At 43.8% G+C, this 24,164-nt stretch overlaps 1 protein-coding gene across 3 annotated transcripts in view; it reads right to left on the reverse strand.

Moving 5' to 3' along the window:
- Positions 1 to 24,164, reverse strand: part of Lnx2 (ligand of numb-protein X 2) — a 64,937-nt gene that overhangs the window by 28,764 nt on the left and 12,009 nt on the right. The gene's annotated exons all lie outside the window — the stretch shown is intronic.

The raw sequence follows: 24,164 nt of genomic DNA on the forward strand, positions 1-24,164 counted from the left end.
GCACAGGGCACAGGGCACAGCACACAGGGCACAGCACACAGGGCACAGGGCACAGCGCACAGGGCACAGCGCACAGGGCACAGCACACAGGGCACAGGGCACAGCACACAGGGCACAGGGCACAGCACACAGGGCACAGCACACAGGGCACAGAACACAGGGCACTGGGCACAGCACACAGGGCACAGCACACTGGGCACAGCACACAGGGCACAGCACACAGGGCACAGCACACAGGGCACAGCGCACAGGGCACAGCACACAGGGCACAGCCTGCACACAGCAAACTGGTAAAACATTTCAGGTATGAAACACACTTGGGAAATCTAAAACTGAGAGCCCCTTCCCAAGAACAGAAAGGGCAGTGTCACGTGGACTCTCTGTGCTTCAATAGTAGTGGTTTCTCCACACCACATGCCAGCATTTGCTATTTATTTTGTGTGTACATAAGTGTGTGTCTGTATGTGTGCACATATAAATCACATGGGACACATATAGCGATCAGAGAACTTGTGGGAGTCAGTTTTCTTTAAGCATGTAGAACTTGGGGATTGAAGTCAGGTTGTCAAGCTTGGAGGCAGACACCTTCACCTGCTGAACTGCCTTGCTTGCCCTGTGACTGATGTTTTATGTATTCATTTTAAAAACATAAAAATTGGGCAGAATGGTACACACTCATAATCCCTCCACTTGGGAGACTGAGGCAAGTTCAAGGCCAGCCTGGACTACAGAGGAAGACCATATCTCAAATACAACTACATCAGCAAATAAAAACAAGTATCAGTCCTAAGGGATTTAACAAGAATGGCCGTGATTGGGAACAGGATTCAGGCAGGACAGCCTGACCCAACCTCAGAGAAACTGACAACCGTGCCGCCCCTTAGTACTGACAGCAAATACTTCCTGTGGTGGCTCGTGGGTCCTGGTCTCCATCCTTTGAACACGGCAGCTGTTCTAGTAGTGTAGGATGCATGAGATGAAGGAAAGCAACAGCGCTAACCCAGAATTCCTGCAGCTTCTTGTTTCCCACCTCGTTTGCAAGAATACTCTCATATCCTTTGCTCTTCTCTGATGTGACAGCGTTTATTCTAAGTTTTCTTTTCCCCAAGAAAATATATGGTACTGCTAGCCTCCCACATAATGACTAAGACAACACTTATCTTAAGACTATTATGTTTTAGCTGTTCCCTAAGTCTCTATCTTTAGTTCTTTATTTTCGTTTTATCACAAAATCTTTTCATAAGGAAAATTAACATAATAACAACTACATTATCTCCACCCACAAAACATGTCTTTGCTACCACAAAATAAATGCTCATTTGAACTTGCAGCACTAATTAGGAGCACAGACCCAGAGTGGGCCTGGGGGGGTCAAGTCCTTGCTGGCCACTGACCAGACTCAAGACCTTCTGTGTCTGTCAGCTGGTGACAATGGGCCCATAGAAAGAACAGTGAGCATCACATGTGTTCAAAAGCATTAGCTATTAATATGGTAAAACTGCAGAACCAGCCTGCCATTTGCTCAACGCTAACAACTTACAATTAGTAAGAGAGGAAAATGCAAGTTCTTCCTTGCTTCTAAATGGTGAATGGTAAACCAAGTGATTTCAGCAACAGAAGGATTTCATGAGGTGAGTTCTGTGCAAAGGCAGGCAGGTCTAGCCCCACTTTCCAATCCCCACTGCTTCCCTGTCAGCTAGCCTAACAGGGTCTTTCCCTCCTCTTTCTGCCATAGTCCACTATGAGCTTTACATGCTTCTCAGGGTTAAGCCATGTGTCTGGGTATCCACTAAAGGCCCTAGCACTGGGATCTTGGTCCCAGTATGATGGTTTGGGGAAGGTGCCTAATGGAAGTGTTCAGGTCACTGAAGATATACACTGGCAAAAACTAAACACAACCTCACAAGACCCCTGGCTAGTTCCCACAAAAGTGAGGTCCAACAACAAGCTTGGGCTAGAGAGATGGAGCAGGAGTTAAGAGCCTTTCTGCTCTTGCTGAGGACCCGGGTTCTGTTCCCACCACCCACATGCTGGCTTCCAACCATCTAGAACCCCAAGGCCTCAGGCTCCCTCTTCCAGCCTCTGCAAGCACAGACGGTGTACATACATAAGCACTGGCAACATCTGTAGTCCCTTTGACTCACCAAGGCTGGCATCTGAGCACACCCTCCCCTATCATGCTTAGCACACCATCCTCTGTGGAGTCTCCTCTCTGGAACCCTGCCAGCTCTCAGGGTGACTCCTTCCCCATCAGCTTTTAGTACAACCTCTTTACACACCCTCATTTTAAAATATTTCTATATGGTGTGTTTGCTTATGTATCTTATTTGTTTCTTTAAAATGTCCCCATAGTTTGTAACTTTTATTAAGTCCATTGAGAATCTCAAGCATCCTGGTTGCCCTCTCCCACCTTTTTATCTCCCTCTCACCTCTTGTCCCCATTCTTCTCTGCTAGTCCCTTCTCCACATTCGTCTCTTTTTGCTTCATTTTGTGACCCACTGAGCTTAACTGGGGTCACCTGTGTTTGGATCAATCCACTGAAGGCCGGGTGGTTCATTGGTGGGCACACCAAGACACCAACTGTGCCACCCCCAGAATGGCTCAGTAGCCAACAGACAGTATGACCAACTGCTGACAGGCCCATTGCAGGAAGTCACAGTGCTGGGGAAATCACGGCTGCTGCCCTGGCTGTGTCCTGTGGAAGACAGTGTTTCACAGCCCTTCTCCCTGTTCTTCTGTAATGTCCCTTTTAAGAGCAGGTGGCATAAATGTTATTTGGGACTGTCACTCAGCCAACACTTATTCTCAGCATCTTGAGCAGGCATGTTCCTCTGCATTCACTCACTGGCTCTTGTTGCCAAGTGAAGCTTTTCCATTAGGGTGGGAGCAGCAGTTGTCTATGGCTATGAACATAACCATCTAGAAGGGGGCCTGGTGCTGTATCAGTTTTGCTAAACAACAGCAGTGAGCTCCCCCATATCCACTTCTTGGCATATACTATGCCCTAATAGAAATCTCACAAGAGCTTGAAGTATGTGACTATGTGTAGTGCACAGGAGGAAGCTGTATGTGTGTGCCTCCACAGAGCAACGAGCGCTGGAGCTGACCCTGCAACTTACAAGCAAAGAGCAAATGCTGCTCCTTTATCTCCAAGGCTAAGAAAAAGGTTTTCCATGATGCCAGCGCCAAGCTCGCCTTACAGTTCTCATGGCCGGCAGCTCTGACAGCTGCCTTTCAGAAAGTACTGGTTGTGAAACTGTTTGACCTCAAAATCCCTTCACCCACTCTGGAAGTCCAGCAGTATATGAAAAAACAAACAGAAACAAAGACAGAAACTTCCCAGCTACTATACGCCACAGCGCCTACAGCTGCATGCATCATCGCAGAGAAGCCAAAAAAAAACCTCACTTCCCACAAAAATCCACCCAAGAATGCTGAAATGGCTCTACTCGGAAGGAGAGCAGCTGAAGGGATGGACCTACAGACCCTGCAACAGCTAACCAGCCACCAAACTGTGACACAGCTGCACCATGGGATACTGCTTGGCAATACAAAGGAATAGACACAACCCATGGACTTTCAGAAGGGCCCATCTCTTTTGAAAAGAATAAAAACTGAACAGAGCAAATGTGGGGATAAGCCCTGCCTGCTACAGGTCAGATCTTAAGTGTCCCTGACAGACCCATGTAGTAAAGCTATGGCCTTCAGTGTGGCGATCACAGAAAATGGCAGGCAGGTCCTTGACAAGGTAAGGCCTGGTGGTGCCCTGGTCCCTCCAACACAGAGGGAGCACTGCTGCTCTGCCCATGGAACGTCCGCCCCTTGCCTAGAATAACTGCCAGATAGACGCCAAGCTCCAAAGCCATGTCACAATAGTGAACTAATTGTTTCCGGTATCCAGATAGCAACAATGAACTCAAGCAATGATGGGGAGGCCTTCCTGGAGCATGGTTCTACTCAGGGCCTCTTTCTGCCTGAAGGAGCATCTGGATCCTTGGTTGTATAAAAGTAGTTAGTGTGTTATGTGCAATCTTCACATAAATTCTACTCTTGATCAACCTTTCTTTCCAATCACATAATACCAAGAACTAGGAAATGATCAAAAATAAGTTTCAACAGTTCCACATTTAAGGTTTTCTCGCTTCAGTGTGTCCAGCTAGCTACCCATCTCCTGTCCTCTCTCAGCAGTATTAAGGAATCACTTCAGGTATTTGAAAATCATTTTAGACTTACTTTTAAGTTGCTACTTGTCATTAGATGGACCCCTATTTAATAATCTACAAAATTAGTAAAGCTGAGGAAACAAAATGCCGGACACCGTGAAATTAAACCACAGAACTCTATGCCAGCCTAGCCACGTGGTCACTGCAGAATGCACTCCTTCAATCACCATACTCATCAAGCATTCACTGCTTGATACTCTAGATATCGTACCCTGGTGCCTCGGCTTCCTGTCTTTTTGTTTTGTTTTGTTTTTTTCGAGACAGGGTTTCTCTGTATAGCCCTGGCTGTCCTGGTACTCACTCTGTAGACCAGGCTGGCCTCGAACTCAGAAATCCGCCTGCCTCTGCCTCCCAAGTGCTGGGATTAAAGGCGTGCACCACCACCACAGTAACGTGGTAGCTGTGTCTAACTAGTTACTGGTCATATATACATACACACCCACAGCAATTTAAACAATTTTATTTATCCTCATCATTACTGTGTATGTGTAGGAGCACATGTGGAAGCACATCTATGCACTGTTCCACAGCATACATCACATGTAAAGGTCAGGAGCTTTCCAGAATCGCTCTTTCCCTCCAGCTTTGGCTAGGAACTGAACTTAAGTCATCAAGTTGTCTGTCATCCGAGAGCCCCTGAGCCATCTTACCAGCCCACTCCACAGCAATTTAATTCAGAAGTGCTTATCATCTTATCTCTTTTTTTAAAAAAGGGATTGCATTTATTATTTTATGTATCTGAGGGTTTTTTACCTGCATGTATACATGTATAGCACACATATGCCTGGTGCCCAGAGGCTTTGGAACCTGAAATAGAGTTATGAATAGCTGTTAGCCACCATGTGCGTGCTGGGAACTGGATCTCTGTCCTCTGTAAAAGCAGCAAGTGCTCTTAATCGTGGAACTATCTTTCCAGCCTCAATTGTTACCCAAGTTCAAACTCAGCTATATATCAAGTTTGAGGCCAGTCGTCTATACATTAAATCTTGTCTTTAAAAAAGCAAAAACAGAACACAAACACACACACACACAAAAGCCTCTGTGGGAAGAGTGCTATTACAGAGAAGTCCACAGCACACGGCTCCTTCCCAGGGCACGCCTGGCGGGCCTGCTGAGCAGTGGCATTCCTAACATCTCAGACAATGCCACAGCCTCCCTAGCACCCCATAATACACAACGCGGTGGGGGAAGGGAACTGCGGTATATCCACTGCCTTGGTTTTAATGCTGTTATCTGCTGAGGTGATACACAGGTATTAAATGCTGCTTTATGAGACACTCAAAGGTAAGGGTTCAAATTTTAATCAAATAATCACCTACTTTCTTTTAGCAGATGAAAGCCTTCAAACACTTAACTCCTAGGAGAAATCCTTTTAAAAGTATCTTCAGATGGCTGACAAATTATTTAAAGCTTGTCTCAGTGTCTACTTCCTATAATTTTGACTCAAAATTGCACAAGGTAGGAAAGGTTATCAAAAAAGTGATGATTTGAGTTTGGGCCCTAGGTTCAAAAACTCAGCTCTGCAGCTCACTTGCCATGGATCCAAAGTGCCACTCAAATGCCTGCAAATCTCCACCCGTGCCTGTGAAGCAGAGATAGCATCGTGACATGAGACTGTGGAGTAAGGTCACACTGCCATAAGGCCTCTCAGGGTTAAGGTAGCACTGATGGGAGAGGGTGATGGAGTGCTGGGCAGCCGTGCTGTCCCACCAGAGGGGTGACCAGGAGGCTCACAGAGGGCTCCTAGCTCAGTGCCACAAGGCCCCATCATACTTCACTTGTAAAGGAGCTGCCAATCTAGAGCACTAAGTCACTCACAGGCCAAAGTCCACCAGTCTAGAAACAATGCTTTCAGCACATACTCCTTTCATTTTGGCCCAATAAGAGCACACATTTTTCTCTCCTGCTATCCACTGTCACATCACCACAGCACTGATCTAACTCTGGTCAGCATGGTGGCTTTCCTTTCTCTCTTGTGCTTGTTCTATGGTCACTAAACCTCTGACCTGAAAATTCCTATTTTCTTCTTCTTCTTCTTTTTTTTTTTTTAAGATTTATTTATTGTTATATATAAGTACACTGTCTTCAGATACACCAGAAGAGGGCATCAGATTTCATTACAGATGGTTGTGAGCCACCATGTGGTTGCTGGGATTTGAACTCAGGACCTTCAGAAGAGCAGTCAGTGCTCTTAACTGCTGAGCCATGTCATCAGTCCCGAAAATTCCTATTTTCACAGCTAAGAGCCACATCCTAAGGAGTGGTAGGTAGACAGCTGGATATCATGGCAGTAAGATACTACAATGTAAACAAAAATAATTTTCTCAGCCCTGCATTGATGGTATATGTCTTTAATCCCAGCTCTCCGGAGGAAGGTGGAGGCAGGTGGATCAATCAGTTCAAGTCCAGCCCAGCCACAAAGTGAGTTCCAGGACAGTCAAAGCCACATAGTTACACTCTGTCTTGAACAAAAATTACCATTTAATGTTATTATTGTTATTATTACTATTATTATTCCTCCCCTACTTCCCACTTAGGGTGCTTTGTAGGACCGCAGCTACAACTATTTCAAAGGTGTCACAGGTGATCAGTAGCCGCATAAACAGATGGGCTTCCATGGAAGAATTTACCAGAGTCAATCTCACATTTTCCATAGAAAGTACCAAAGCTACAGAAGAACCAGCTTGCCCCCAGCACACACAGTGGAATCAGCAGGATGTTGCCTCTCTATAATCAGAGCTACACAAGGCAACATGTGAGGTGGAAGTAACCTGTCAGGATGGGCTCACGGGGGCAGTATCAGTTTAATCAGAGTTAGGTTAAGACTTCATTACCCTCACTATAGACAAGATGTAAACTTAAACACCACAGCTCTCAAAGTGACTCAATAACACTGATAATTAAGAGACTTATACTATTTAGTTTGTTCCCACTATAGCTTACTGCAGAAGAGACTCATCTGATCAAACGGCTTTGGGCCAGACTTCAAAGGCATCACCATGATTCCCCATGACAGGCCAGGGGGTCAGGGACCCTGCAGGCCTGGTATTTACTCTGAATGACTTGCATGTGCCACTGGAGGGCCTGCAGGTGAGTAAAAAGTCACAGCTCTACAATGGGGGAAGAAAATTCTCACTCTGTCACAGTTCAGCATCCACGCAGACACGCAGCAGACACGCAGCAGACACGCAGCAGACACAACATCCTTTTAAAATACACATGACTAATGCTCCATGATTGCAAATAGAATGTTTGCTGTCAGACCAGAAATACAAAGAGGCTGGATGCACCCCAATTACATGAATTTCCCAGTTTTCAGAACCCATTTAAACCTCTAGGTTTTATGTTATTATTTCACAAATGACTACACCAATTTACTTTTTTTGACAGCTCTACTAGGTAACTTTCACAAACAAAATATATTCAAAGCAAAATATTTGTCTCCATTCCTTCTTTCATCCCCCTCTCTTCCTCCCACTCACTGAGGAATTATAAAGTCTGTCATGGAGGTGCACACCAGCAGTACCAGCATTGGAAGGCTCAGGGGAAGGATCCTAAGTTCAAGGCCAGTTTAAACTGGAAAAGTAAGACCAGCTTCAAATGCCCCCTCCCCCAACAAACCAGCTCAGACTCTCCTAGGGCTTCTCTACTAGTGATAAAGGTTTAAAAAGACAAAAAGCTCCTGAGTCTGTGTCATTTACATTTGGGTGGAGTATGGATGCTATAACACATGTGTGCGTCACTTCCTCAAAGCTGTTATATGCTCAAAGCCTCAGGAAGCCATATGCATATGTTCTTACCACTGAACTCTATTTCAGCTTTGTATTTTAAGTGCTGTAAACCTAAGCCATACAGATCACACAAAAGCAAGGGAAACAGAATCCTAAAGGGCTTTGAACAGGGTAGTCAGAAAGGCACAGGGTTAAAATTCTTTTGACTTGAAAAACAAAAAAAACAAGCACTTAGACAGTTGCCTGGGATTACTTTATGTGCCTGAGTGTTTTTCCCACATGTGTCTGTGCACTACACGTATTTGCTGTGTTGGCTCTGGGCTAGAAGAAGGTATTGGATTCCCTAGAACTGGAGCTACAAATGGCTATGAGCTGCCATGGGAGTGCTGGAATGAACCTGGGTCCTTTGCAAAGGCAGCTGGTGCTTTGAGCCGTCTTTCCAGCCCCCAGAAAAGTACTTTTCAAAGGTAAAATTTACAGATATCAATATAAAAGTAACAGGGATTGAAACATTTCAGGGAAAAAAACATACATTGCTCACAGGGATCAAAATTGTGCTTACTATCTAGAGCAGTGGCTCTCAACTTTGTAACCCTTTAATACAGTTCCTCATATGGTGGTGGCCCTCATCCATAAATTTTCATTTCTGCTTCATAACTGTAATTTTGTTACTGCTATGAATAGTAACACAAATATCCCAAAGGAGTTGCAAGCCACAGGCTGGGAACCACTGATCTAGAGGGTAGTTTGTGTAACATAAATTCTTTTTACTCTGGCCTGGTTATCTGAGGTGGGGTTTTTTGTTGTTTGTTTGGTTTTAGTTTTGCCTGTTTTGTTTTTAGTTTGTCCACAGGAAGTAACTGGACAGTGCTCCCAAAAGAGTAGCAGGTAACTCAAGAACCAAAACAGTAATGGTCTAAGAAAGTGGGCAGAACTGAGGAGGAAAAGCAGCGGGTGGGGGGTGGGGCGGGGGTGGCCTTTCAACTTCTGCCCACAGTCACAACCCCCAAGCTAACCACTGTAGTGGCCGGTGGGGAACCCTTTGGGTAGAATGGAGACTCTTACATGCAGGTCTAACAGAAACATTGGGGGTGAAATGAAGGTGGGGAGGGTAACCCTCAAGGAAAGAATACTTTCATTTTCAAAGTTGTTGAGACAGGAACTTTCTTTAAGTGACTAGTAGAAGAAGCTGAAGAAAAGTTAGCCAGGGGGATGGGATATTAAACAGGAGGCCCCTAAGGATACACAAAGATATACGTAATGAAGCTTTATAAGAGGCACGGTTTGCAGCTGTGGTGGTGGTGAGGATGACAAGGGGGTTAGAGGTTGTCACTTCTCACACTCAGTATGTGACTTCTGCTACCCTATGTGGTGCAGTTTCTCACAGAACTGCCTCTGCCCTTGCTGCTCTCCTGAGTCTCTCTAGAACTTACTCCAGGAGCTGTCGCTCTCCCCATCAAAACTCTGTGTCAAGGTCACCAGTCAATTCCGAGTTGCTAAATCCATTGCTTAATTCCCAGTCCTAATCTTATTTGACTGGCCTTGTCTGCAAGATTTGACACAACTGATTATGTCCTTCTGCATGAAACTCTTGGGTTTGGTCTTGCATGCTCCTGATTTCTTTCCAGTCGTTCTTCCTTGGCTTTCTCTTCACCTCTAAGGACTTCTCACTGGGAAGCATCCCAACATGGGACAACACTTCTCTCCTGTAAGGGACTTTTCCAGTCTAATGCTCATTCACGAGGTTTGTATGCCCACCTCCTGAACTCCAGTCAGATCTACTTGTTGAGGAGCTGTCTAGTCAGTGTCTCTCAGAGGTAGTGTAGGAACGTCAGCTTCCCAGGTCTAAACCTGAGCGCCACCCTTAAACCCGCTCTTTTCAAGCTTCTCTGTCTCTGTCACTCAATTTCTACCTTTCCAGTTGTGTAGGCCAAAATCTTGGAGTCACCCTTGACTCTTCTCCTGCCATCGGCAAATCCCATCATCCTCAGCAGCAAAGCATGTTGAAACTTGCCACGCACACTTTGTGTGACGGCAGTATTTGAGGCGTAAACTTCAAGGAAAGTCAGTCTCCTGTCTCCGCATTGTCGCCTGGCACCCCAAACTCAGAGGTAGCCCAGATATGTCCTCGTACTGGTATGCTAAGAACTCACCAAGATATCATTTCTTCACAGCTAACAAGAGATAATTCGGACATTGCTTTCTGACCTTCACCAATGTTTCCAACTATCTTAGTTTAATGTTTTAAGTACTAGAGAGTAATTGAAAGGTTTCTCTCACTCTAGGACATTAGCTGAAAGTGTTAGGTGGGGATTCCCCTCTGCCTGCCTCTAACAAGAACCAGAGAATTAGCATAAGAATACCTCAACAGGGAGGGCTCCACCCCTCTTCCTCCTGTTTCACACCTAGCTACCAGACCCTGCTGACCTGGGTGTGGGGGTCGTTTTGCCTACGTGACTTCAGTCTAACAGAAAGACTGGGAGAAGAAAGACTTGGACTCACATGCAGGACTAGCACTAGAACTTAGATGGGCTAGGACTCAGATTCATGTATCTCTCGCAGTCCCCCGGGCCCAGAGCACTTGGGCCCAGGGGATGCAACACCAGTTTAGAGGAGATAGCTGCTGCTTTAGACCCAGTATGTTTCAGATAGCCTCAAATGTACCTCAACTGTTGAGCTGCCAGATTTTTCATTTCTCTTTTACAATGATTGTAAAAGCCTCATGTCGTTTTTAAAGAAATACACTCAGACCTTACACCACTTGTGTGTAGTCTGTTTGTCAAAGCCGAATCCCGTGCACACCTGGCCAGAACTCCTCATCCCGCGGAAGGAGGGACCCCTTAAGAAATCCCAGTCCGGGGCAGAAACTGCCTTGACCTATATTTGAAATTGAGTAATTTCTCGTTGTAGCTCTGTCCAGCACAGTTTCCTCACCTTATCACATGGACTGTTTTAGGAGGCCTCTCTATTTCTACCTTTACCCTTCACTTTATTTTCAACACAGAGTGACCTGTTAGAAGAGTCAACAGTGTCAATCCCTTCAAGGTCGTGTTGAGGACTTTCTGCTTCCTGTTTTTATTGCATATGAAAAAGATCTGTTTTTCCAACCAAGAGGGGAGGGGAGGCGAACAGCAATAAGATCCTGTCCACCTGTCCACAGAGGAAAAGAAACAAAGGAGAATGAGGACATCAGGTCCAGAAAACTATTCCTCTGACAGTCGCTTTAAAATCCCGTAGCCTCCCTGTGACATGGCAGACACTCACTAGCTTAGCTTACTGTACTGGAACTCTGAGGCATCCCCTCCAGTGCGAAGTGTGGGTGCATGCTGGTACCACAGAGACCTTTGCCTTAAGTTATAGAGAAGATCACATCTCATGAAGAGGCACGATGGGAAGTGTGACACAGGAAGAAGATTGACCAGGGAGAACACAGCTCCACCCTTACCTGTGCAGCCACCAGGGGACTAGGTCCCTATGCTCCTGGGGAAGCTCTCAAAGGAGGTAACAGTTACTGACTGCTCACTGTCTGACAGGCCTGATGAGATGAGATAAGGTTACAGCATTAACCCACATGATGACACAAGCTGGGATCATGTCACCTTCTTCCTTCCTGTTCAGATGAAGAAATAGCAGGCAGCTTGCTAAGTTCACAAAGCTGTGGCTGATGAAAATGGGACTCAAATCAGGGAGTCTGATTTCAGTGATTGCGAGGCACACACACATACACACACACACACACACACACACGCACAGGTACACATGCACACAGATATTAATCAAACAATATGCAGAGATTGCACATGGTATGTTTTATACACACATATGTACCACTCCATGTACATATATAAGTATATATTTTACATAAATAACTGTATGGCAGACCCACAGGCAAATTATTTCTTTTATACTGCTAGCATTTGGGTTTCAGAAGAAACCACATACTCCTATTTATACAAAGGTACAATGCTAGAAGAAAACTGACATTACTTATCTAAATAATACACTTTTAAAATGTGTGTGCATGCTTTGCCCACATGTATCTCTGTGTACCATGAGTATGCCAGAAAAGAACATTATACACTGAAGTTACAAATGGCTGTGTGCCACCATGTGGGTGCTGGGAATTAAATCTGGGTCATCTGCCAAGAGGAGACAGTGCTCTTAACTGCTGAGCTATTTCTCTAGCCCCTTTTACAATCAAAAAATTCAACAGCTGTTTCTGCATCCAGATAGCAAAATCAATCTGAATGAACATTAAGCTGGTATCAGCTCAAATTCTGAGTATTTGATCAACTTCTTCAAAATCTTCCTAAAAATATTCACTTGGATTTGCCTCAAGGCACAAAGTTTTTCAGATACAAAAGGATCTGCAAGGAAAGGTTTTAACCAGGCTGAAGGCTTTCTTCTTAGGCTTTGCACATACAGACTTCAGTCAAGACTGTGTTTCTTCAGTTAAAACAAACCACCATCTACGGTCACTGAATTTTAATCACGCAGCATCTAGACTCTCGCCTGGTCTTTTCAGGTTAATGGCCCCAGGTGATACACATAAATGGTTACAAACAACTACCTAGATTTCTCCTAACCCTCTCAGAGCAATCTGAATTTGTGTTTCTAACAAACATTCAATTACATAAAGGTCAACTGGCAATGTGCATTTACAAACAGTGATAAAAGAAAAAATAGAAGCCATAAAGTCATCAATAGAAGTAGCCAGTACTTGTTCTTGGCAAATCTGCTGCTTTCCAGCAAGTTAATTAATGGGTGGGTGTTTTTTGCTTCCTAGTCAGTTGTCACATGAACAGTCTCAGCCGCACTCTGGGCTTGTCATAATCTAAACTGCCGTATCCCCTGACTATGAAAACTGAAGATTCTATCATAAGCCAAAATGGTTCCTCTCGTAAGCTGTTTCTGTCTGAAGCCCAGAACTAGGTGGCAGCAGGGTTGGGAGAGTATCCACCTGCCATGTGGACGCTGCAGAGCCAAGAATCAATCTGATCAGTGCTACTTGCGGTTTGGGTCAGAGAAGCTACAATGGGTGGCTGTGACTGCAGAGATGGCTAACTGAGCAGTGAACCCACTGCCTGAGAGTGAATCCACTGACTGGACAAAGCCTGGTTCTAAACAGGACTTCTATCCAAACCTCCATGGCTCAGGGACACTGCAGAAAGCAGTAAGAGCTGGGGAAAGGCTGAGTGATGTGGAACACTGTATCCAGGCACACTAGGAGTGCCGTCTTCTTGAACCCACAGCAGTGTGATTACTTGACAAGCCCCACACAGTTGGGTCTCCCATATTCCAGGATGGATGGAAAGGTGGCTCACAAGTCCCTACACCCTCCTCTTTGAGGACATATGGGCAGTTAGTGGTTGATGGGAGACAGTAAGACAGTTTCAGGGCCTCAGATATCAATGTGATGCTCATGTTCCTGTAAGTAATCCTGCACGTGGGCTTAGGGACGCAGCCTTCAGGAGCCCATTGGTCACACACAAGCAGAAGACATGCAAGTAGGAGGAAAACTGACTAGGAAGGGGACCAATCAGTGTAGGTGGGAGGAGACAAGGGAAAGGGTGTGGAGAGTATGTTAAAAATACACACAAAACATCATAACAAAATAAATTATTATATATAATTAATATAAGCCAATAAAATTAAAACAATAAAAATTTTAATAGAATAAATTTTTACAAATATAGGGAGAAAGTGAGCATTTAACACCTTTTTTTTTCAAACTAAAGTGCTATAATTTAGACTTCAAACCCAAGCAACATCTATCCAAACATTTAAACTTGCATGTATTTGGTTAATGGGGAAAAATACCATCTGAAGACTACTAGAGAAATGCTGGCAATCTTTTGGGTACTGTTTCCATGGAAACATCAGGATGAAGAACACATAGCGTGGAATGTGTTCTTAAGACCACGTTATCTTGTTTCTTCCTATCAGCTAATTAGCATGGTACATGGCAGGTTCAGAAATTAAGCACCAGAACATTCACAGCTCATTCAACAAATATTTGTTGATTCTATGCTGCAGGCCTGGCACCAAGCTCAAGAGATAGGGTTACTCTGGCTAAACAAATAGTCCCTGCCCTCACAGAGACCAGTCTGGTACGAAGACTTTAATTAGTCAGTGACACAACAGAAAGATAATGTGAGGCACATACAATTTAAATTTTTTAGTAGCCACATTAAGGAGAAACAGATGGTATCCTCAGGTAACGATACTTTAATCTAAGATCCAAAAGTATCAGTTACTGTGTAAGCACCATGTAAGAAGAATACCAAACTGTCATAATATTTTCTTCATGCAGGCATTCTGAAATCCAACATTTATTTTATATTTTTATAGATTTGTTTATTTGTTTATTTAAGACAGAGTTTCACTGTGTAGTCCTGGCTGTTCTGGAACTCACAGAAATCCACCTGCCTCTGCCTCCCGAGCACTGGGATTAAAGGTGTGCGCCACCACCACCTGGCTAGATTTATTAATTTTTATCTTATGTGTACTAATGTTTTGCTTGCATGTATATATGTGCATCATGTGAGTGCCTGTTGGATACCCTGAAACCAGGGTTATAGATGGTTGCGAACCACCATATGGATGCCTGGATGAACTTAGGTTGTTTGTAAGAGCAACACATGCTCTTAACTGCTAAGCTATCTCTCCAGCACCACATCATTCTGTTTATGTCACATTCCAAATGGCACTAGCTATAGTTCAAACACTGGATAATCCTCTATGGCTCTGTTACTGTCCTGAACAGAACAGAGAGACAGAGACAGAGAGAGAGAGAGAGAGAGAGAGAGAGAGAGAGAGAGAGAGAGAGAGAGAGAGAGAGAGAGAGAGAGAGAGAGAGAGAGAGAGAATGAGAGACTGAGACTATGCACAGTAGGGAAATAAACTCGAAACTGACCAAGAGACTAACCACTTAGTGGAGCAAAGCATATGGGCACAGAAACAGAGGCATACAGTAGAGTTAGTATGTAAGGGAGCTTTGAGCAATGCAGTAGATGGCAGATTGCCTGATGATTAAGTATGTGCAGGATTCTCCCTCAGTCTCATATGCCAGAAGACTGAGTAAAAGTGGCCAATGGGACAGGTGTGGCTGACTCAGACAGCCCTGTCTCCTCTGCGTTGGGTGCGTGTGCAGTCAAACTGCAGGTAGTGACTGCTGCAGTAGTTTTGGGAGTACAGAGCCCTTGTTCAGCCTTCACAATATGCTAATACCCAGAATTGTGGCTTCCCGACTCTGCAGTTTGGCTTGGGACATGTCTTAAGTTTAAGGCAAGCTAAACTAATCTCAGTAGCAAGGAGCATGTGAAACTTTAGTGGGCTATACCTTGGTTACTTCCAAAAATAGGCCACAATGTTAACTATCCCAGAAGCACAGAAGAGAAAAGGCTATAAAAATAGAAATTGGGGGCCGTGGCTGGGGGTAAGGTATTGAGCAATGGGCACCAAACCAGGTTCTATTTTCTCATTCCCAAGTACCATTCGAAATATCAGGCTTCACCATGCCGGACCATGCTGGCCTTTTCTGTGGTAGCCTACTGGTCAAAATCATCAGAGAATACATACTTCCCAGGTCTGTTCCAGGAGTACAGTCACACACACACTCTCACACACACACACACACACACACACACACACACACATACTTTCATTTAACAATATTCCATCTTTCTTCCTTTTCCAACAACCCAGAGCCCACTTCCAATGACCTAAGTATTCCTTCACTATTACCAACTACTCCACAAGCATCGCTTCATGAAATCATTCCTATGAACAAACCCTCTGAAGAAGCACCATCATTTTACAGATGAAGATAGGGCTGAAAGGTTAAATAAAGGTCAGGCTGAAAGTGACTCAAACCCTGGCCAATCTGATCCCTGAGTCCATGTTTGTGGTACCTGAAATTAGGAAACTTCCCAGATTTCTCTCTCCTTTTGCCTGTCAGTAAAGAAGCTGCACTACAGGAGGAGGAGGATGCAACTGAGAAGAAGCACATGATGGAGGATGCAGCTGAAGACCTCATGATAAAAACTATGGTCGGCCCAAGAAAAGGTGCATGCTGATAAGTGGAGCGACACTGCTCTGTAATACACCTTCTCAGGTAGCTTGTAATTTCATATAATTAGCAGGAGAGATAAACTGTCAACAATTCTCAAACAGGCATAAGTTCACATGCTCAGGATACACATCAGCAAGGCAAAGAGAGACAAAATGTAGAAAATAACAGACCCTTCATGACCAAATGGGCCATTAATATCCCCAAACAGCTTATCATGAGGAATTTCAACACATAACAAGCTATCTTGATCTGAACCCTCAAAGAGGGTGCCACAGGTTACCCAGGTGCCAGCTAGGGAGTCAGTGGCTATGTCCTGACTGGAGTTCTGAGACAGGTTGCCCCAGGTTTCCCATGTGTTCACCCAGTGAGTCACCCACAACCACTATCATTTAAGTTCCCTGTCAATCCACAGATTCCAAACTTTCTCCAGCAACCTAGAAGTCTCTGGTGTCTCTTCTTCATAGGTGAGTATGGCCATTCTAAGGTAATCATGAACACTGAATATTCTTTCTTTTTGGTAGTTCTTTTATTCAGCAAAGCTTTTTGTTCATGTGTTTTGTTTTGTTTTGTTTTTGAGTTATTTTTTCTTTTAGTCAGGGTCACACTGTGTATGTAGCCTGGGCTGGCCTGGAACGCAGACCAGGTTGAACTTGAACTCAAAGAAGGCTGGGATTAACTGCACATCCACCATTCCCGGGTCAGCGAATGTTTGCGATCCATCTATTTCTGACACGTATTAATGAGTGTTCCTTCCAGCCACTTAGGAGTTCCCTGTGGCAATCTGCTACTTACAGATATACAACTGGACTGCTTCCATTTTTGGTGATTATGAACAAGAGCTTCCATGAACCTATATTTTCCTTTCTCTTGGGTGAATACTTCAAAGTGGAAGGGTTGAATCACAGGGCACATGCTTTGTCTCCTAAGCAGTCATAAGACCTGTCCCCAGAGACTTACATTTCCAAAGATAAGCTCATATTCTTAGCCAACATTTGATGTTTGTCAGTCTTTTAAACTTTAGCCAACTGTGTAAGCTACAGGTAAGCAATAGATATTTTGATTATTTTTGAGTTGAATATTTTTGTTAAGGCATTACAGAATATAGTTATAAAGAATAAAGTACGATGAATAAAGCCTTATAAAATATATAGCAAAAAGAGAAATTATAATGTTAAAACTTTTAAAAACTCCTTAAGAATTTTAAAAATTGTGCTTGTTTGTTTTATATTTATGGCTGTTTGCCTGTGTGTATGTCTATGCACCTGGTGAATGCCTGGTGCCTGCAGAGGCCAGAAGAGGGTGTCGGACACCCTAGAACTAGAGTACAGATGGCTGTGAGCTGCCAGATGGGTTCTGGGAAACAAACCTAGGTCCTCTGGAAGAAGAGCCAGTGCTCTTAACCATTTTTCCAGCCCTACTATAACTTTTAAGTACTTATGTATAAACTTTGTGGTACTTTTTAAGTCATGGGACTGAAACTATACTTCCATTTAGCACCTCATTAAAAAATTACATTGTCAAATATTAGCCCTGTTACTCAGGAAAGGAACACCAGGGTAACTTTTCTCTCTGCTTATCTCTCACTACTTACGCCACCAACAATTTATGGCTTGCTTCACTCCTAACTCAGACCTGTGACAAAAAACTGAAACCCACCCAATAAGCAGGACACTGTCATCAGTCTCTTTTAGAAATGCTATTTCTATTTTCTACATTGTATGAACTGTGACACCTTCTCCAACGCAGCTCTCTCAGAATTGAAGCTAATAATTTTCAATACAATCTGGGGAAATAAGGTTAGGACTTGATGTCAACCTTAAAATTAAAAAGCACCTTGGTAAGACCACATATTCTGAGCAAGGCAGCAGAGTGTCCTAGAGCTAAGAGCAAATCATTGTTGAATACATTATGGCCATTCTCAATGCGGCCTTATATAACCAATTCCATGACAGCACCCAGTGGGTGACTGTCCAAATTAATAAAGTGCCATCTGCCCCATAACAAAGACAGAGACAACAGCAGGTTGCACAGACCCAGACCTCTCTCTTCACGCAGCTACCCATATAACATGCCCATATAACATCACCCCTCGATAAGCAGATTTTATGTTTCTTCTACACAAATGCCAATGATTGAACACAGTTTTAAGAAATGCCTGCTGACTAGCCTGATGGCATTGCACCACAGAATGACAAACTTTAATTTAGTAAGTAAAAAAAGAAAGAAAGAAAAAACTATTATAATCAGTGTACTCTTTCCACATGAAAGCAGACACCCAACTGAACTTTAATACATTTGTCTAAGTTTTCTTTAAAAACAAAACGACAACAACAACAACTTCCAACACAGTTACCATGTACTTTCAGGGTCACTTGCAACACAACTCAGATAGTGGGCTGCACAGTGCAGATGCTCCTAGCTGAGGAGCGCACGGTCCGACCCTACACACTACACAATCGGCAAGACCAACTGCTTCGTTGTGTTGGGTGTTGGGTTTCTCCACAGTGTAAGCTTATGCAGCTTCTGGGCAGTGGCACACACCAAGGAAGCAGACTGACAAGGGCTTACTGGAAGTCCCGATCTTATAAACATGCACAAATTTCACTCATCATAACGTCACTGGACACGGTAAGAATGTTCCGTAAGAATGGAAACAAGAACATACTATGAACAGAGATAGGGCCTTCCTCTCCACTGCCTGTCTACAATGGATTTGTAACACTACAAGCCCAGCAAGTTTCTTTTAAAAATCACCTATGAAGATCTGCTGCCCAGTGTTCTATCGCTAGATTACTTCACGACAAAAAAACATGAAAAATTCTATTGCTTCACAATAGAGGGAGGAAGCGGAAGGGAAGGAGGCCTTGACAGAACCACTCATCTAAGATGCTGATGGGCCTGGTGCAACCTTTCCTGGCACTAGCTAGTTCCTGTGCCACCATTTTCTACTGAATTGGTGAGGGAAAGTCTTTTCTGAAGACTCCATATACAACACAGTTCCATGCAGGTGTTCATCTCACTGAAGGGCTACAAGCAGGGCTGGATGAACCAGAAGTCAGCCCTTGCTGATAGCCTCAACCACAACCAATCAGCTTCTCTCCTTCCCCATGCACCCTCCAAGCACCATCTCAAAGTTAGGTAGGGAGCTGAAGCAGAGCATTAGGAAGGCAACCATCCTGAGACAGATGAGGAGAGAACACACACTCTCTTGCCACTTTCGTAAAACTTCTTCCTCCTCCTCCCTCTTTAAAAAAAAAAAAAAAATATATATATATGTAAATATATTATTTTATTAAATTATATATTAATGTGATTAATATATATCAACATATCAATATGGTTGATAATATACTAATAATTTAATATATTAATTTAATATATTAATAAATATATAAATATTACATATATAAATGTAATATATACGTCTACAGAGTGAGTTCCCAGAACAACCAGAGTCCTTGTTGCCCGTAAACTTACTATGTAGCCAAGACTGGCCTTGAACTCTGATCCTCCTGTCTCCACTTCTCCAATGCTGGGACTCCAGGTATGTGCCACCATGCCCAATCAGGCTACTGTATTTGAACTAAATAATAATTCTGAATTAATTTCTTTCTTTCTTTTCTTTTTTTTTTTTTTTTTTTTTTTTTTTTTTTTTTGAGACAGGGTTTCTCTGTATAGCCCTGGCTGTCCTGGTACTCACTTTGTAGACCAGGCTGGCTTCAAACTCAGAAATTCATCTGCCTGCCTCTGCCTCCCAAGTGCTGGGATTAAAGGCATGCACCACTACTGCCCGGCTCATTCTGAATTTCTTTTGGGAAATTATCTTGTTTTGCTTAATCTGAAGCTCTCTGCCTCCCCTTCCACTTCTTCTCTTCCTCTCTTCTTCCACCTCATCCTCTTCCTTCCCCTCCTTCTCTTCTTCTTCCTCTTTCTTTCTTTTTTGGTTTTCCAAGATAGGGTTTCACTATGTAGCCCTGGTGGTACTGGCACTTGGAGATCCAGAGTGCTGGGATTAAAGGTGTAAACCACCACTGCCTGGGGGTGAAATCACCTTGTTCTGAGTTCAAGCAAACAGATGCAGATGTTCCAATTGGAGCCCACCTCTTCACTAGCTACAATTCCCTTACCAGCCAGAAGGAAAGATGGTTAACAGTCTATCAAAACCTTCCCTTCTCACACAGTCCAGTGCAGTACAGAGGAAGATGGCTTGTGGTAAAGCAGTTCCCGTTTCTAAATACAGGCAGCCACTGTACCCTGTGCGAACTACAGACTGCCTCCCCAGTCCTCTGGTGCAGAATCCTGCCCTCACAGGATGTCTCTGACAGCTGGCTGAAGGAAATGTAAAGCCTCAGGCTGATCAACAGCAATGGAGAAATCATGGAAATGATTAAGACTGGAAGTTAGGCATCTATCTGTAGAACATGGAAGATGCCCAAACCCTCTAGAGCAGTATTAGTATATCTCTGAAGAAAGTCACTCCCCTCCAGGTCTGACGTTGTATTCTGATTGAATTCAGTAGAAAGACCACCTTCTAAAGTATACAAAACAGATGCAGTCAACAGTGCTACAACTCAAAGATATCCTGAGTGCCCTTGACAAACATTAATGCAGAGGAGGTGATGTGCAGAGTTGGTGAGCCCTGTAAACCACACCAAGACATTCTTCAGTTAGCAAACAGTAGTGCCAAACACACAAAATTTAAATTAGGCACAGTCTGTACTATAGTATTCTCTAATAATCTGGCTTTTTAGAAGAATTTAAAACATGGCCCAAGTAGGTATTTTTTCCTATGATTGATTGTACCGTGTATATATAATGTCCCAATTTCTTCTGAGTTATATCAATGATTAAAATTCATTTTTGTGCCTGGCACTCCTCAGCCTTTTCTGAGAGAGTCTCAATGCACGGTTCAGGCTGGCCTTGGCTTTGACCTTGGTGATCCTCGTACCTCAGCTCCCTGAGTGCTCAATACCACAGTGCTGAGATTACAGGTGTGTACAACTGCCCTTGGCTTCAACACTACCTTTAAACAGAAGAAAGCATCCATATGCAGTGGCATGCACCTATAATCCCGGCACATGGGAGGCTAAGGCAGAAGGATCTTAAGTATAAGGCTAGCCTGGGCTACACTGAGTCAAGACAGGATAGGCTATATATAGGAAGACCTTGTCTCAAAAGACCAAGAGAGAGCTGTGATGTAGCTCGTGGTGCAACATGCCTAGCATCACCAAGACCACTGGTTTTAATTTCCAGTACTAGCCCCTCACCCAAAAAATCCAAATAGTCATCCTTGTCTGTATCCATCAAAGAGAGTCTTTACATGGTCACACCTACATGTCATAAAGAGATGAATGCTGGGCTTTCTGTTTTTTAAAGTAATGTAATTTAATTGTGATCTGGAAATTAAGAGGTTTCCAAGTGAAATTTCAATTGAATAAAACAAATGTTGAGCTAACTTAAATCAAAGTATAAGATGACAAGTTTTAAAATATCTACACATGGGCTGGAGAGATGGTTCAGTGGTTAACAGCACTGACTGCTCTTCCAGAGGTCCGAATTCAATTCCCAGCAACCACATGGTGGTTTACAACCATCTGTAATGGGATCTGCTGCCTTCTTCTGGTGTGTCTGAAGACAGCCATAATGTACCAATATACATAAAATCAATAAATCTTAAAAAAAATATCTACACATATAGAGATGTATATGCAAGATGTCATACAGCAAACAAGTCTGCTGGGATATAAAAGAGCCTGAATCTATGTGCGCACAGCAACTTCTCAGATAATATACTGTAGCAGGAACAAAGGAGTGAGCACGAAAAGAAATAAAATATGAACCAGCTGAACTAAGTCCTTACATACATGATTAAAATTAAAGACAAAGCAGATAAAGATGTCCACATCAAAAAGAGAGGAAACAAGACAATTCCACAGAACCCTCATGATGTGCTGAGCCCCAGACCAGACTCCTTTATCATGGCTTCATCTGCTTGGTTTAAAATGAGTATGTAAGACAAATCCAAGTATGTAAAATAAACTTAATAAATAAGCATATAAACAAACCTCACATTCACTGGCAAGTTACTTCATACTTAAAACTGGGAAAAATACAGCCAGTTTGCTGCTAATATGAATCTTTTTACAGGAGACAATTTTTTACTAGGCCTATTCAGAATCACGTAAGCATCTGGAATCAATACATTTCTAAGAATCATTCAACTCACAGCTCTAACCACATCAACAGAGTAGGACGACATCTTGTTTTTCTTGTATTTACTTCTGCCTCTGGGGAAATCTACTATCACCCCCTTTGTTTCTAAAACTGTACCAGGACGTCAGCTGATGAGTCACGGATCACACTCTAAATCCTTACTACCAGAGAGAGCAGCGCACAAAAGTTTTGCACATCAATTTTAAGACCTTCTAAGTTACATATTGCAGCTTCTATGACGTGACATAGATGAGCTTTAAGAATTGAGAAACTTCAAAGCAATCTGCAAATTCAAAGACTGATAGCATCAGTTTCCTTGTTCCCCTAGTAACTGGTAGGGTTTTGTTTTTCTTAATTCAGAAGAGAAGAACAGGAAGTGAGTTTGAGATGCTGACAGACACAACTAAACAAACGCCTATCTTCATGAGAAAGCTAAAACTCCTGTAGAATTGCCTTCCTTGGATGCCTGGCTTCTCTTCCTTCCTACGCTTGCTCTTCAACCATTTTTCTTGTGTGGGAAAACCTTGAGGAGAGGGTGTGCAGAGGGAAGAGGATGTGGCTGGAGCTGGACATGTGCTCAGTGGTAAAATGCACAAGGCCCTGGGCTGGCTTCCAGGAACTCCTTTCTGTGCCAGAACTGTTTACAGAGTTCGCTGGTGAAAAGGACAAACAGCCAAAAGGAAATGTGGAGACCACTTACAGACCTTGGCCACTAGAACTAGATGGCTGAGATCTAACACACCACCTTCTTCTTAGGTGACATTCATCATTAACTCTCCGTAAATATGCTTACCTGTATATGTGTCTAATAAACAGCACATGCTGCCACCACCTCCTCACTCAATGCATGCACTCTCTATGTAAAAGGATTCCTTGATCTCAGTCTGCCACACTCACCATAGCCTGGAACATGCTACATCCTCAGTAAGTATCCAGTAACAGAGGGGGGTGTGGAATGCCACCACAATAGCAAGGAAAATATAATCAGATACATAGCGACCACGGGACTTGCATGATTGTGAAGTTTATTTCCACTTAAGACTGCTCTTTACCCACGGTTTCTAAGCGTCGTCACCTTAGCCCACAGGCTGGCTGTGTTAGTGTCGCCACATTACATCTGGGGTGGCAGGGACTACCTTGCCATCTGTTCTGCCTCCTCTAGAACAAGCTTTAGTCCAGCTCAAACCACTAGCAAGGAAAGCAACTTGGAGCACGTCAGGTTTGGAAGGCTAGTGTCACACTGAGAACCTCAGTCACAGGCACATTTTGGAAGGGAAGCAGTTACCACAAGGAACCACAAGTGGTCAAAATGCAGAATGTGCTGCTGTGGAGTGTCCATCTCCAAAGGAGACATCTCTAACCCAACCCTTACACCCAAGGCTCAAGGGACATCACAGAGAAGGGAGGCACAAAGAGTCTAAGGACCAGAGGACCAGGAGGACTGCTGTGAAGAGTCATCTTCTGGCCATAACAGGAATGCCGCATCCACGGACTCTCACCAGCCATGGCCTCCAGCGCAAGACCTGCCAAGACCTTACCAGTCGACTTGCAGGTGGATGATGGGTAAAGGAGTCACAAGGCCCCACCCTAGCTTGAATAGCCATAAGGCAGCCACAGCTGCTGAGGGTGGAAGAGTCAAGTGTTCTTCAGAGATGAGCTCCTTGGTAGGTTGTCCAGGTCTCAGAGGCCAAGCTTATACCTGTGGACAACACTAACTACATTCAAATAGGTTACCACCACCACTACTATACTTCAACATCAATCACCACCACCACCATCATCATCACCATCATCATCACCATCATCACAGAAGAGCACATGAATTTGAAAAGGAGATGTAGGAGCCAGGCAGTGGTGGCGCACGCCTTTAATTCCAGGACTTGGGAGACAGAGGCAGGCAGATTTCTGAGTTCAAGGCCAGC

The sequence above is a fragment of the Mastomys coucha genome, unplaced genomic scaffold (genome assembly GCF_008632895.1).
Source record: "Mastomys coucha isolate ucsf_1 unplaced genomic scaffold, UCSF_Mcou_1 pScaffold22, whole genome shotgun sequence".
Lineage (NCBI taxonomy): Eukaryota > Metazoa > Chordata > Mammalia > Rodentia > Muridae > Mastomys > Mastomys coucha.